The sequence below is a fragment of the Strix aluco genome, chromosome 5 (assembly GCF_031877795.1).
Source record: "Strix aluco isolate bStrAlu1 chromosome 5, bStrAlu1.hap1, whole genome shotgun sequence".
NCBI lineage: Eukaryota > Metazoa > Chordata > Aves > Strigiformes > Strigidae > Strix > Strix aluco.
The window spans coordinates 23,034,468-23,047,394 of record NC_133935.1 but is presented as its reverse complement, the minus strand read 5'-3'; positions in this window follow the sequence as shown (position 1 = coordinate 23,047,394).

Below are 12,927 nucleotides of genomic sequence, written 5' to 3'. Positions count from 1 at the left end.
GAGAGGGATGAATTCAAGCGGCTGGGAGTTCAAAAATAACATCCCACTTCAGCGACCTGCATGAGTGGAACTGATTTTGTAGGTAACCTCAGAAGGGTATTTACACCCTTTTCTACCCTCCTCTGCTCTCACTGCAATACTTGTACAGAATATTTCTTAAATCAGATATGGCAGAACCACTAATAATCCATTTGCACTCTGGGTGAGCTTGGCTAATGAATTCAAATGAGACCAGAAGCAAGCTACAGACTGCCAGATTTTTAATATCCTCATATTTTCTAGTAACGGTGTAATTGTAATTAATGTTTACTTTGTTGTGTATTTTATTGTTGAGTCTTTAAAGTCCTCTGGGATCCCTTTAGGATATACAGCACTATATAAATGTAAGTTGTTATTATCAAATAACAATCACTGGCCATTTAAACTATACAATAGCTACCTGATTATACTTAACCAAGTTAAAACTCTAATAAAAAAATATTATATATAATCTAAAGATATTTTTCCCCAGTTCAAAGAACCCAAAGTTCTTTGCATTGAGTATGCAAGTGCCCTGCAACACCTGGAGCTTGATCCTGCAGTACTGAAATCAGTTAGGACTTTTGCTGTTGCTTTCAATGAGGAAGTGATAAGATGCTTGGCAGAGTTAAATATCTCACCAATTCTACCCTTCTGAAGCAAAATTAAGGTTTATTTTGTTTTCCAAAATCATTTGTTAGATTATTCATCCTTATCTCTAGTACTGATCCTGAAGGATATAACAGTCATTTTGGCTGTATCACCAGTTATGTATATGCTGTATGCCTGAGAAATTATTTCAATGTAGCATAGAGATCCCTGAGTTTACACTAAACCAGTTAACTTGGTGTTAGGTGCTGTCAATTGTGCACGGTGTGGAACATGAAGATGACAACTGACCCTTCCTCTCTGTGGTCAGATGTCCTGAACTACTCCTCTTCTATGATATAAACCACAGGGACACAGCCTCCAAAATATTTACCCTTAGCCTTGCACATGAAATACTCCATGAAACCATGAGAGATATTTTAGGATGCAATAGATTCTGGAAGTGCTGTTGTCAGGCTTCCAAACCCTGAAGTCACACAATCAGCAATAAAGATGGACAGACTGCCCTACGGGTCCATAAAGTCCTAATGGGGTCTGAAACATTTTCGCTGAAAAGCATTGCTCTTTGCTGACTACAGCAGTAGTCTCAGATGACAATGTTCAAAATCTAGCAACCTCAGAAAAGTGCCTAACATTAGTTAGGATGAACCTAGAGCCACAACCTTGATTTCAAACAGTTCTGGATTCTTCTGAAGTTTTTTTTGGAGAAAAAAAAATAAATCTAAGGTTTGATCTCAAATTCCCTCGTTTTCTTGCTTCCTCCCCCAAATATTTTTTAAAATTGAGAAATTACACTGGGTTAATATTTGCATGAAAAATCTAGTAAAATACATGACCTTCAGAAAATAACTTCCACAATTTCCCCCACCAGAAGTATAAATATTTTCTTTTAAAGCTGATATTTCAAACCAAAAAATGTTCCGTTTTCATGTAAAGATTGTTCATTTTCATTTTAAATGAAAATAACTGAAGTGAGAAAAGACTGCATATCTTTGAGAACTGGATGTTAATTCCCTAAGATGTGGGCTAAGATCACACTAGCTGAAGATCCCCCTCTCTCCAGCAATGCAAATAACAACGATGATATGCCATAGACCTTTCACATACACTTAATGACTTCAGTGGCACTCAGCCAGCTTCCACCAGCTGAGAAACTGGGACAGAAGCCCCAGCTGAAATTAGGGTTCCCTTGTAGGAATCTCTCTACACATGCAAAGCAAGAGACAGCCCTCACAAAACAGTTTGTAATTTAAAAGGACAGCTAACCAAAAGATGAGAAGTAGAGATTATCATTAAAGGGAGCATAAGCGTCTGTTGCAAAGTGACAAAGAAATATGGGGAAAAGCAAGGCATGAATTTCTTGAGTTCATAGCTTCCAACTAACGTTTCCTTTCTTAAGGCCATTTCTTGCAGTCAGGATGGAAATAAAAATTTAATAAATTAATATTAGCCAATAGTGTTTAAGGATAGTAAGTCATGCACCAAAACTCCACATATATCAGATAACTTTGATTTTAAAGTGTTACCCACTGATCCTTCCTGCTTGCTGGAGCACACTGTCGGTAGGGTTCTTCAGCTGCAGAAGTTGGTGGGTGTGCACGCACCAGTGTGCACGCACGGCCTTCCCCTGAAGTACACCTCCTCAATCAGCATTGAGACTGCCTGAGCCACCAGAAAGCAGTGACTTTTGTTTGACACATCTCTCTACAACATGTCAGCAGAACAGCACTGGGTGCTACCCATCAGTCAAGCCACAATATACCCATACCGTGACACACCAGTTAGTTAGGAGTTGGAAGGCTAAGTCAGGGGTGATATCTTGAGGTGGGAAAAGGATCTGTGAGGTGTGGGGAGGAAAGGAGAGAAGGGTGGGGGTGGTATGAGTTCCATAGTGTTGTTTCACTGGAAGGACACAGCGCGTCATAACAAATTACTGTTAATTTGCACCAGCAGTACAGTTAGATTGAGTCCGGCAAGCGACAATGACAAACAGCACTTGCAAGATCACATAATGAGGGGGCAAGGCTGCTTCACTGGAGCTGCTTCACTCAATTAGTGGACAAGGCTTTTAATGCTGCTATGCACAACCAAAGCAATTTTGATTACTTAGAGATAAGTCTCCATTTAGAACGAGTCAGAAGCTGAAACGTTTTTTTTTTTTCTTTTAATATAATTTATCTACAGAGTATTTGAATGGTAATAAGCTATCTGAAAGCTAGATACATTAGCCTCTGTTTTGTGCCTAAGAACTGTTGAAATATACTTATTTAAATAAGTTCAGATAGTATCTATTCTAGCAAATAAAACCGATAAAAAGATAGCAAACAATCAATAATATGCCAAAAGCGAGGGCCAAATTTTGCTCTTATTCACTGTGATTTAACTCTGAAACTTTAGAAGGGGATTTTGGTAGAACAGCAGGAGTTTCATGACAGTACACTTAGACTTAGAGCAGCAGCATGCTCTGTTCATGTCCTCTTGTACTAGGTTTACAATTAGTGATTTGACTGATTACTGTACTACCTCCTGAGCAGTATATAAAATTTTCTTTGTTCATTTGTTTAATGAGAGTTTTGGATGGTTGATGTTCAGGAAGCATGATTTGAATTTGTGATTTTCGCCAGCAGTCTCCTGGTGAAACTGGCTGCTCGTGGCTTGGATGGGCACAATGCTTCACTGGGTAAAAAACTGGCTGGATGGCCGGGCCCAAAGAGTTGTGGTGAACGGAGTTAAATCCAGTTGGCGGCCGGTCACGAGGGGTGTCCCCCAGGGCTCGGTTCTGGGGCCACTCCTGTTTAACATCTTTATTGATGATCTAGATGAGGGCATCAAGTGCACCCTCAGTAAGTTTGCAGACGACACCAAGTTGGGTGGGAGTGTTGATCTGCTCGAGGGTAGGGAGGCTCTGCAGAGAGATCTGGACAGGCTGGAGCGATGGGCTAAGGCCAACTGTATGAGCTTCAATAAGGCCAAATGCCGGGTGCTGCACTTCCGGCCACAACAACCCCCAGCAGCGCTACAGGCTTGGGGAGGAGTGGCTGGAGAGCTGCCAGTCAGAGAGGGACCTGGGGGTGTTGATTGACAGCCGGCTGAACATGAGCCAGCAGTGTGCCCAGGTGGCCAAGAAGGCCAATGGTATCCTGGCTTGTATCAGAAATAGTGTGGCCAGCAGGGACAGGGAAGTGATCTTACCCCTGTACTCGGCACTGGTGAGGCCGCACCTCGATTACTGGTTCGGTTTTGGGCCTCTCACCACAAAAAGGACATTGAATTACTCGAGCGTGTCCAGAGAAGGGCAACGAAGCTGGTGCAGGGTCTGGAGCACATGTCGTACGAGGAGCGGCTGAGGGAACTGGGGTTGTTTAGTCTGGAGAAGAGGAGGCTGAGGGGAGACCTCATCGCCCTCTACAACTACCTGAAAGGAGGTTGCAGAGAACTGGGGATGAGTCTCTTTAACCAAGTAACAAGCGATAGGACAAGAGGTAATGGCCTCAAGTTGCACCAGGGAAGGTTTAGACTGAGTATTAGGAAGTATTCCTTTACAGAACGGGTTGTTAGGTGTTGGAATGGGCTGCCCAGGGCAGTGATGGAGTCCCCATCCCTGGAGGTGTTTAAGAGTTGGGTCAACATAGTGCTGAGGGATATGGTGTAGTTGGGAACGGTCAGTGTTATGTTAATGGTTGGACTAGATGATCTTCAAGGTCTTTTCCAACCTAGATGATTCTGTGATCCCAAGAAACTCAAAAAACCTGAGCAAAGTCTGTTAATGTTCATTAAATGTTTCTGAGTTATTACTGCTCACTTAGGTCCAAACTTTAGTTTCCACTGCTGAAAGTGGAGTTATACAAATAACTGTGTCTTAAGGATACTTTTGCTGAGCAAAAGAAGGTGCTGCCAGCAGTTTAAAAGTAGATCCTGTAAACAGGCTGCTGCCAAACTCTTCTTACCATTGTGTCCTAGGGATTAAAGTATTCACCCAGATCAGGAAGACCTGAATTAAAATTAAATATGATTTGGAGCAAGGATCTGTGTGTGCACCATATCCTAATATGTGCCCTAAGCAGTGGTACATCAGGATCCACTTATCAGCCTTTCCAGTTTAAGCTCTGCATATAAGCACTTACATATATCCCTTGGCATAGGGAGTGGACCCCCAGTTACTTATTTTCACAGGCATCAGCCTGCTCATAAACCCACAGAATTATTCTATTTCTCCATCCATGAATATATATGCATGAGTGTACATATATATAGACTAAGAGTAGAATGTGAGAAGAGGAAAAACTACATTCAAGACCTTTCTTCAATTTAGGAAGAATGAGGATTAAAAACATGGATCTTCTATGTGCCTATGAACAGTCCTTGTCACTAGGTTGTATTACCAAGTCTTCTTGGAAATCCCAAGAAATCAAAATGCTTTGTTTCATATGTATTGAAATGAATAATTTTGATGTTCAGAATTTTATTTTCATCTTTATTTTGGCTGAAATTACTTATCAGATTTGACCCACATTTCTAAAGAACTTCAGCTGCTTAGAAACTGAGTTTTTGGATGCATAAATTTGTTTCGGTGGAAAAAAACTCTACCGAAATATGCAACATTTCAGTACTTCATCAGGATTTCTTACAAGTGGGTGGAGGGAATTGGGGGGTGGGGTGCAGTTGAGAGAAAGGGATTCCTTATCAAAGAATGAAGAGAGATTGTTTATCATCCACACTTCTCCCTATACCTGATCTAGCACAAAGCTGGATTTTTCCACTGGCCTTAGAAGCAGCTGGTTCTGCCCAGTTACTGTGGCAGGGTACCCAAACCAACAGACCAAACGTCTGATGCATTAAGGACACAGAGTGGATACAGGCTTTGCCTAAAGCACAGAACCAGGAACATTTTAAACTGCTTCATTTCTCAGCTCCAGTACAGCTATGTATGTATAATTTATTTAAAATGTGACTCGGCAGGGTAGCTGCATGCAATCAGCATATTGTTTTTGTGAAGGTTTCCCCTTATTGCCCCTTAGACAGATTTTAACTGTCAGTATATTGGCCTTTTGAATTTTTGTTTTCATAATACCATAAGCTATTTGAACATACATTATTATATACTAATCATTGCTTGTCCAATTTTTTTTTGAGCCTTACAGACGACAGCAGCGAACAAGAAATGCAATTTAGTTAGAACTTCAAAGCAATGTTTTGTTATCATCCAAACTGGGGCTCTTTTATGCCTCTCTCACTATTTGGTTTTAAAAGTGAAAGGAAACCAGTTGCTTAAATTTGTTCTTTCAAATTTCCACCCACCTCCTCCTGCTCTCAAAGGAGGGGCTTTATGATAATAGATAGGCTGATCTTGAGATCAATCACAGATAGAGATATATTTACTGTCCTCAGATAGTCATAGTATTGCTTACATTCACATGAATTAAAGATTGCCTAAATCCTGCCTCTGAACATTTCCAAAGTTTAAAAAGATAGAGATCTATATTTGAATTTCATATCCATCTCATATCCCTATAGTGAGGTGAACAAAAATACCAGATTCAATCACACCTGAACTCTATAAAAAAATGGATCTTTCAAGATTTGATGTCATCCTGTGGACTTGTGTACATAACAAACCAACCCTGAAAAACTAATGCAGAACAGCTCCACTCTATACTCATCCTTATTCCTTTTCAGGAGTGCCTTTGTGTGGTTTAGCTTTGGTTTTGAAGTGGATTCAGCTAGACTCCATATGGCATTTTTAGTGGTGAAGCAGTGTGCCCACAACACGAACTACTGCAGAACAGTATCGTGCTTCAATGCATAGCCAAGCTTGTTCAGTAATGACCTTATACATGCTCAGGTATAACAAGATGCTAGGTGCTTGATGAAAAAATTATAGTGAAAAATTTAATGGTTTACATTATTGCAAAAGGTCGTATTACTGTAGATATTCGGAATGGTTCCTTTACAAATTAAAATCCACATATTGGCCACATTCTGTATTTCTAAACTTAAATCCCAGATTTGAAAATCCCTATGCTACAGGTGCAATGGGGACAGGATCTTAGTCAGGACAAGCAGGACTGACGTGATGGACTTCCACTTTTCATATAATGGCTCTCCAACCATTGCTAGCAGTCCTGGTTACTCCTTTTCCCTCATCCTCTCATCTCTTCCTCCTTTCTTTTTGACCAAACAGTCCAGCCTGTATACAAGATCGCTTTTGTTAAAACCCAGTTAGCCGCATGGAAAAAAAACGACCAAAAACTAAACTCTTCCAAACAAAATTTTAAAAAGCAAATCAACAAAATCTTTGACATTTAACGAAGAAACTACCAAAAAAAGGAAAAACTGTTTTGAACTTCCACACAATAGGACAAGTTCATCAGGGTGGAGCAATTGGTAGTGGAAGAGAACAAGAAACTGAAAAAGTTAAGGTTTTTCTGTATGAAAATGGTAACTCAAATACACACTCAGGGGGACAGTTATACATATGTTTTTGAACTAAAACTCTAACCTGGCATGATTAATTTTGGCCTTAGTTTTGTCAAAATATTGAAGCCCATATGGCACAAAGCAAATAATTTTACATTTTTATTTTAAACCCCTATGTGTTTTTCTTGTCTATTCCCTTCTCTTCCACCACACACACTCGCAGCCGCTACCAATACGCCAAATGCCAAATCAACCCTGCAAGCTGGCTGGCACAAGCACTCTACAATACTGGCACACACTTCCTTTTGCAGGGCGATTCTCTCTGAAACCCTGTGGCACATCCAAGCATCCCTGCTTAGCAGCTGAGGACCCTGTCTACCCCAGCCACATCAGCAACAGGGTGCCTTAACTGTGAATGTGCTGCCCATTTCATTATGCTTAAATCTAATAAAAAAATGACACTTCACATCGGTGCATCAATTTCCCCTCCTGCCCCAAAGAATCAGTCAGTGCTTTATAGTATCTTTGTACCCAGCAATGGAGAACTATTGCTGCTGCAGAAAGAGAAGGTGAAAGAACAAAAAAAGACATCACTCAGGCAAGCTGAGCAAACTACTGCACCTACAGTTGGTTCCACAGAACACTGATGCCTAAGTGGAGCAAAAGGATGTCACTCCTTCGCCTCTTGTCCATAAAACCTTCAGTAAGCTGTAGAGAAATCAGGAACATGGGGAAGGCTTTCTGACCCTGTCAAGATTCAAACTAGTATTTGAGGCTCAAATACTAAACCATTCCCTTTGCTGCCTTTCCTATTTTTTCTTCCTATGCATGTCGCTCTAACCCGTGGCACCATTTTTTGGTATACATTTTAGTTAGATATTCATTCAGAGTATAAGACAGCAGGCTCCTTAAATAAGCAGACAAGTAATACTATTTTTAGACAAAGACCCAGAATGAACATTAGAAAGACAAGCATGCAGTACTGAACCAAAGGTGCATATACCTTCTAGTTCATTTTCTACACTTGTACATTGAGCTCATGGCCAGGGGTGAATCCTGCCTCCCAGCGTGATAAGCATCCTCTGCAGCTACAGGAACCATGCTCAAGATCTTCCAGACAGCCCTGATGGCAAGATCAAAATAAAAGCCCTTTTTCACTTGTAGCAGAAAATGGTGAATCCTTCATCCATGACAGCCTGTTTTGAGGGAATTTTGGAGCATTTCTGAGAAGGACCCATTTCTTGGGCTGCACTGTGTTGCAGCACAGAGGCTAGAGGAACCTCTGGGGGGACACTATGCAGCCACAGTTGTTCAGAGGTCCTCACATCAGCCCAACATCTGCAAAGGGAGAACAACCCCACGCACTGCTCTTCCACTGAGATGCAGTGAGGAGCCCAGAGGACCAGTTGAGTGTACCAGCACTAGCCCATGATGCCGAGGACATGGCCTGCAAAGTTTGGTACTACTTGGAGCTCCCAAAGTGCTGGAGGCTCCCTGCCAGGGTACACGCCCAGCTGAGAGCTGACCGAGGAACAGGTAAGCAACAACTAATGATTTGATTACTCCCTGCCACAGCATAATGGTCAATCAAGAGCAGGAGATCGCAACAAAGCTAAAAACGTTTCTCTGTAATAGCCTCATGGAGAGAGGGGGAAACTTTGGTCTCTTGTAGCCACACAATACATCCACAAGACACCAGGCTGTCTGCCTCTTCCCACATTACCAAGTTTCTCTTGGAGCAGAAACTCCACCTAACAAATGTAACTTTAACAACAGTAAAACAACCTAATAGTTTAGCATGCCAGGGGGCTAATGTGGTGGGCCATTTAACGCTGCACTAAATAGCCCTGGTTTGATTCTCATTGCCAAGTGCTGAACTGAGAATTGCAACTGCAGGAGCAGTTCCTAATTCATTAGTTAAAGGGGGTCATTGCTCATAGGGTGGGGAAGAGGGAGGGGAAGAGGGAAAGAAGGGGGAGAAATATCAGACAACTCTAAACATTCAAAGTCGACAGAAGGTTGCACTCCTGAGAGACGCAGTATTTAGCTGAAAGCCTGACAAAGCTCTGCAGCTGGGAGGCCTGCGGTGGTTTTACTCGACACTTAAAAAGTTGCCATAAGACACTTGTAACCTGTATAATAGGCTTGGTGGGAACAGGGAAGCTGGGAATGAAAAGAAGGTGAAAACATCTTGCACAGTGAAAACACTGTGGTTTCATTTCAACTGGCCCTCAAAACCGTACACCATGCAGGCTGCCAGCATGGCAAAGCAGCAGCAAAACAAATATAACTGCCTCCCCATCTACACTTCCTAAAAAAAAAAATGAACCCCCATAACAGACCTGATTGCAAAGGAGATTACTTAAAAACTTTAAATGATACAATGAAACAAGCCCAAATTTACAGGGCACCTCTGCAAAGGGAGAGCTTTATTCCTGAATGTTAGAACCCTAAAACAACCGTTTTCTCTAATTTCTGCCATCACTCAGATTGGCCTTGAATTACCTCCTGATAGGCCTCCCATGTGCTTGCAGATGAGAGAGTGTAATGGGGATCTGTTAATTAACTAGAAGCAAAGTTGCACGGTGGGGATCAAACACTGGATGCGTCCTAAAACTCCCACAGAGAAGATGAAATGCAGCGCAAACTTTAAAGACTTCCCGTCATTAGCCAAGACCTTGGCTGCTCCTGGCCCAGACCCCTCCTGTTTCGGAGAACAATGAGGACAATGATGGCAGAAATGAAATAGTGCAGCAAGGAACAAAGGAATTAGCTATTTACCCACAGAGAGAGAAAGGAAAAGAGGGGCAGGGGGGAAGGGGGAAGGGAACTTGCTTTTTTCTAGGGTTTCTGTCTACTTTTAATTAATTTACAGCTGCCAGGGACTTGCACACAGAGCACGCCCAGGAGCATTGTGTTAGACCGCAGTGTTAATGCATGTAACATCTACTGTTTACTCCCAGGCAGGATGGAGAAGGAGCTAGGGCAGAGGGGCAGTGGGAAGGAGGAGAGGAGATCTTCCCTCTTCACAGCCACTTGAAAGAGAGGGGCAGAGATGAGTAAAAGGTTACGCAGATCTCTAAATTCTATGAACCTGCTTCCACACGGGCTATTATTGTTCTTTAAAAGAGCTCCAGGTAGGGCAGATCACTGTGGGCAGGACTTGCACTGGATAGTAAAATGAAAAAGGACGGCACTAGGACAGGGACACCCAGATGAGGTGACAAACACTGCACCGACAGCTCATAAGAAAACGAAGGGCCAGGTTTAACAGTGCCCTCAGATCAAGGGAGGAGATCTCAGGGTGGAGACCCACAGCCAAACACATCGCTCTGTGGAGACACCCAGCAGCACTTCACTGTACTTCCAAAGTACTCGCTCTGAGCTAATAAGGCTGACCTCACAGCAAGGCTAATTGGGCCAGGCAGAGTGCTGCACTGCCATGATGGCACTGTAGCTACCTTCTCCAGTGGTTCCATAGATAAATACTGCCCCCAACTTCACTGAGCTGAAAATCCAGCTATGGCTAAACTGTGCCTACCCTTCAGACAGAAGGGCATGGCACCAGACTTGAGACCTTACTGCAAAGGCAACTGGATGCAAAACAGGACACCCTAGAACACCTAAGCTGGCATTGTAAACCCATGTTTGAGAGTCTGACTTGAGCACCAAATGATAATCTGCTTCATCTTACTTTTCACCTAAAAAAAAGCTTTGTCAGATGGCTATTTTCATGAAGTCTAAACCCCAGGATGCAAAGCAACATTGCATTTCCTTTGCAAGCCTAGAGGAAAAGGCACAGAGAAGTCACACCATTCGAGAAGAACCCTGCATTAAGACTCTGCAGCTCCAACTACAAAACCACCAAATCTCAGAGAGCATGGCAATGGGTGCAGCATGAGAAGCTGAAGGGAACAGAATCATTCTCCTGGTAGGTGCTCTGAGCACATTTGCTTGGGCTTTTGTCCCCCTTGGAAAAGGAACAGAAGAAACAGAGGCTCCACTGAAAAATATGACTCTGTAGCTGATTGGATTTATTCTCAGCCTAGACGGTGGCCTTAGGCAGCAACAGTTTCAGTCTGTATTTTGCACATCACTGCTTTTGATAGGGAATGGGAACAGGAACAGAGGCTAATGAGTCTTAAGGCTTGATGTGAGCCCCAGGTGACGATGAAGCATTTACAGTATTTTCTAGTTGCTCAGAAGAATGATGGTGAGGGTGTCAGTCTTTTTCAAAGGTAAGATCAAATGATACTATTATATATGTTTTAAAACTAAGAGGCATAAACATTTGGTTTCTAGGCTACCTGTTCAGAAGAATCAGCATGTGTTTCACAGTTCAGCAAAAGAGAGGAAACTTTCTTTAAGGCTTACAGCTAACAAGACCAAGACAACAGTTAAAAAGCTCATTGCACATCAGGCACATTTGGCTATGTAGGAGACAAGCACAGAAAACTTCCCTGACATTTGGTCCAGGGCACTACAGATGAGGGGAGGGGACAATGAGGGAACATCACTTGATACCATTACTACTGTCTCAGCACTGTCCTACATTACTAACTCCAGAGGCGGGAAATAGAAGGTGAACAGAGGGGTTGGGGGACTTTATATCCTGTTTGGATGCATTATAAAGCCAGCTACACTTTCAAAGGGGAAAGCGATGTCTTCTTTTCCAGAAGCATCTCATTCCAGTGTCTGACAGTTGAGTTTTCATGTAACAGGCACCATTCTCTACTGTTGCCTACATATCACTCAATCCTAACTAAGTTCAACAATTCAGCTTTGGTCAGCTGGGAAAGCTTATGGCAAAGCTGGGAACTGAGCCTCAGCTCCAGATTAGTATTACCAGGGTGTCCCTATTTCTCTTTAAACAGGGTTCCTGTGCCTACATTTACAAACTGGTGTTTCCCTTGTTTAAAGCTACTGGACTTGTCCATAACAGGTGACACTGACATTTTTGTGTATGCAGACAACATTTTCTCTATTCTCATTGCATTGTTCAATCTGTGGTGATGCTCAGAGAGACCACAAAGACCGAGCAATTGTAGGGATTGAACAACTTGGCGCAGCAGTGAGGCAGTCACTTTGGGTCAGAGCTGAAGCACATTAAGGTGGCAGTTGACAGTAGACCTGCTTTCAACCATTGTCTTTTTGGGGAAAACTGACATCATCAACTTCAAGAACAAGCACCACCGCCCCCAGCTGCCCAACTTAGAACCAAGTCTTGCTCATCTTGTTTATCCAGGCAGATCTGTTTAGACCTTTACTTTTGAAATGGAAGAAATCTCTTCAAATTTTATAAAAAGAGAGAGAATAAAAGGGACTCGGTTTATGAAATTTGTTCAACTCTCAAGCAGAACACACAAGATCATAGCTTCAAAGGGAAAACTGCTTTAACATAGTGCAAATACATGAAATTAATCCTTACAAAAAGGTCTAAAGTGCAAAGTAACAGAGTCCAGGTTGCAAATTCTTTGCTTTTATGCACCTCTGACAGCAAAATGACTGCGTTGGAATAAGCAATTTTTTAAAAAATCTGTTTTATTAATTAATTTGGCTTATATCACTGAGAAGAAATCATCCCATCACAAAAATCTGCCAAAAGGTTCAGTTATTATTAGCCTCTAAGATGCAAGCTAATTGCTTTCTGTGTTTTTCACCAAAACCAGCTGAGATCCCAAGGTTCACAAAAAGGATACTGCACATGCTCAGAAATTTGCCTGTCCTGAAGATTTTTTTAATTACACATTTGACATTACTGTTCCCCAGTGTAAAAATCTGTGTTATTTGTTAGGCTTGCATCTTACAGAGACTTCAGCAAGCCTGTAACTCTACACACGTCAATAGCCTTGCTGAAGTTAGAGGGAAAATTCAGATGCATAA